At 35.1% G+C, this 3,456-nt stretch overlaps 1 non-coding gene across 1 annotated transcript; it reads left to right on the top strand.

Annotated features, from left to right (window-relative positions):
• Positions 1–2,930: 2,930 nt before the first annotated feature.
• On the top strand, positions 2,931–3,033 carry LOC133079090 (U6 spliceosomal RNA). The gene has a single exon (XR_009698040.1). It is a non-coding gene; the product is annotated as a U6 spliceosomal RNA (small nuclear RNA).
• Positions 3,034–3,456: the final 423 nt, after the last annotated feature.

The following is a 3,456-nucleotide window of genomic DNA, read 5'->3' as shown; positions in this document are numbered from 1 at the left end:
TCTTTATAACAAATAGCACTAGAACAATTAGACATCTATTTGTAAAATAATCACCATCATCATCTTACTTGTTTCACAAAAATTAACTAAAAATGGATCATAGACTTTAAAATAAAACTTCTAAAAGAAAACGGGGGCTTCCCTGGTGGCGCAGTGGTTGGGAGTCCGCCTGCCAATGCAGGGGACGCGGGTTCGGGCCCTGGTCCGGGAGGATCCCACATGTCGTGGAGCAACTAAGCCGGTGCGCCACAACTACTGAGCTTGCGCTCTAGTGCCTGCGAGCCAGAACTACTGAAGCCCGTGCGCCTGGAGCCCGTGCTCTGCAACAAGAGAGGCCGCTGCAGTGAGAGGCCCGCACGCCACAACTAAGAGTGGCCCCTGCTCGCCGCAACTAGAGAAAGCCCGCGCGCAGCAGCGAAGACCCAACTCAGCCAAAAATAAATAAATAAATAAAATTAATTAATTAATTAATTTAAAAAAAAAAAGAAAAGAAAACGTAGGAGAAAATCTATCTGGGTTTAGCAATGAGTTTTTAGATACAACTAAAGTAAAATTTATAAAAGAACAAACTTATATATTCAACTTTATTAAAATTAAATACTGAAAAACTTCTGCTCTATTAAAGACACCTTTAAGGGAAACAAAAGACAAGCCACATACTAATAGAACATATTTGCAAACCACATAACTGATTAAGGGTTTTTACCTAAAATACACCAAAAAATCTTAAAACTCAACAGTAAGGAAATAAACAACTCAATTCAGAAAAAGATGAAAAATCTGAGCAGGTATCTTACCAGAGAAGATATACAGCTGAAAAATAAGCGTATGAAAAAATTCTCAGCATCAGTTGTTATTAGGTAATTGCAAATCAAAACAACAATGAGATACCACTAGATACTTACTGGAATGGCTAAAATCCAAAAAACTGAAAATACCAAATGCTAGTGAGGATGTGGAACAACTGAAATTTTCATTCATTGTTGGTGGGCATGCAAAATGGTACACCACTTTGGAAGTTATTTGGGCAGTTTTTTACAAAGCTAAATATAGTCTTAACATATGATCCAGGAATTTTACTCCAGGATATTTTTTTCCAATTAACTTGAAAACATATGTCCACACAAAGATCTGCACATGAATGTTTGTAGCAGCTTTATTCATAACTGTCAAAAACTGGAAGGAGCTGGAAGGAAGATGTCCCTCAGAAGGTTAACGGATGAACAAACAGTGGCATAGTCATACAACAGAATGTTATTCACCACTTTAACATATATAAGCTATCAAGATATGAAGGAATTTTAAGTACATCTTGCTAAAGGAAAGAAATCAATCTGAAAAATCTACATATTGTATGATTCCAATTATATGACATTCTGGAAAAAGTACAATCATGGAAACAGTAAAATAATAAGTTGTATAAAAATCATGTTTTTTATTTTCTGTATTCTATGATACTTTGACATCTTGGGGCCTTGTGAACTCAGGGTGATATTGCCTCTCCCCAAATTAGCTAATTCCTAGAGATAGCAAACAACTTATTTGAAAGCATGCATTTAATATGTAAACCAAGCGATCCTGAGCTCTCACCCCAACCATATCCTTTATCTAACTCTCACACACTGAGCAGATGAAAATGGCACTTGATTGCTGTGTTCATGAGAAAGATATTGTATAAAGTCTAATTGAGGGATGTCCTATAAACACCTACCCAGTAATCCTCAAAACTGTCAAGAGAATCAAAAACAAGGAAAGTCTGAGAAACTCCACAGCCAAGAGGAGCCAAAGGGAACATAGCAACAAAATGTAGTGTGGTGTCCTGGATGCGATCCTGAAATAGAAAAGGTAAAAACTAAGGCAATCTGAATAAGCTATGAATTTTAGTTAATAATAATGTATCAATATTGCCTTATTAATTATAATAAATATCATACTAATATAAAGGAAACTGACTGCAAGATATATGAGAATCCTCTGTACTATCTTCTCAACTTTTCTATAAATCTAAAACTCTTCTAAAAATAGTCTATTTAAGATAGCTAGTGAGAAGCAGCCACATAGCACAGGGAGATCAGCTCGGTGCTTTGTGTCCACCTAGAGGGGTGGGATAGCGAGGGTGGGAGGGAGACACAAGAGGGAAGAGATATGGGGATGTATGTGCATGTATAGCTGATTCACTTTGTTATACAGCAGAAACTAACACACCTTTGTAAAGCAACTATACTCCAATAAAGATGTTTTTTAAAAAAAGCCAATAAATAAAAATAGTCTGTTTAGAAAATGAAATGCGACCAATTTCCACACTAAGGGAAAGCCTCATACACTCAAAATACTTCAATATCAGAGAAGAGCATTGTAATTTCTGACACCAGTTTTACAAAATATATCCCAACTGAATTGAAGAAATTAAATAGAATACATTCTACTAAATATTTCCAGAATTCAAGGTACTTATACATAGGAGAAAGCTTTAAAAACAGAAGGTTCATAATCCTGCATATTTTTAAGAAGAGAGAGAGAGAAACAAAGATTACCAAGAATAATTTATTGAAATAGCTGATTTCTTGAATTATGAAAGAATATTCCTTCCCTCGGAACTTCTCCAGGTCCATATAATCCACAGGCACACAGAACTTTAGGTGAAGTAAAATGAGCACCCTAGTTATCCAACGATATGTCTCATAGAGCAGACAACAAGAAAAGTGGAGAGAGGAAGCAGATGGTTCAAAATTGAATCAATTTACTTACAAACATAACCCTCAAAATATCTGTGAGATTGTCTTAGGCAAAAGAATCAGATCAAACAATTGATTCTGTTAACCATAGCATGTTAAGCAAATCATAGGGCTACCAGGAATGATGTCTTTGGGTTATCATCCAGATGCTATGATATATAGGTGGAAAAAATAGCTACCCAAAAGATGATTTAGATGCTCACTTGACAGTACATATATTAAAATTGGAACAATACAGAGATAAGTATGGCCCTTACACAAAGATGACATGAAAATCCTTGAAGCAATCATATTTTGGAGAAAGGAGAGTTATTGTTTAGTGGGTATGAAGTTTCAGTTTGGGATAATGAAGAAGTTCTGAAGATGGATGTCGGTGATGGTTGCATAACAATGTGAATGAATTTAATGCCACTGGACTATATACTTAAGGACGGTTCAAATAACAAATTTTATGATATATATTTTTTATCATAATTTTAAAAAAGAAAGGATCTGGGAAATACCAGAAAGGTCCAATTCCTCTCTAAATGGCGCTCCTAACTTAATTCCAGGGCTGTGAAATTTTTGTTTGTATAATTTTTCTTGAGTTAAAGAACCATATAGCCAGTCTGCTGTTCTTTTATTAAATATATTTTTATTATAATTGTCGATTTACATGCAGTTGTAAAAAATAATATAAAGATGCCATTACACATTATCCAGTTCCCCCAATAATAACATC

Source organism: Eubalaena glacialis, chromosome 1, assembly GCF_028564815.1.
Source record: "Eubalaena glacialis isolate mEubGla1 chromosome 1, mEubGla1.1.hap2.+ XY, whole genome shotgun sequence".
Lineage (NCBI taxonomy): Eukaryota > Metazoa > Chordata > Mammalia > Artiodactyla > Balaenidae > Eubalaena > Eubalaena glacialis.
Note: the sequence above shows the minus strand (reverse complement) of the source record. Positions and strands in the feature narration are given on the sequence as shown.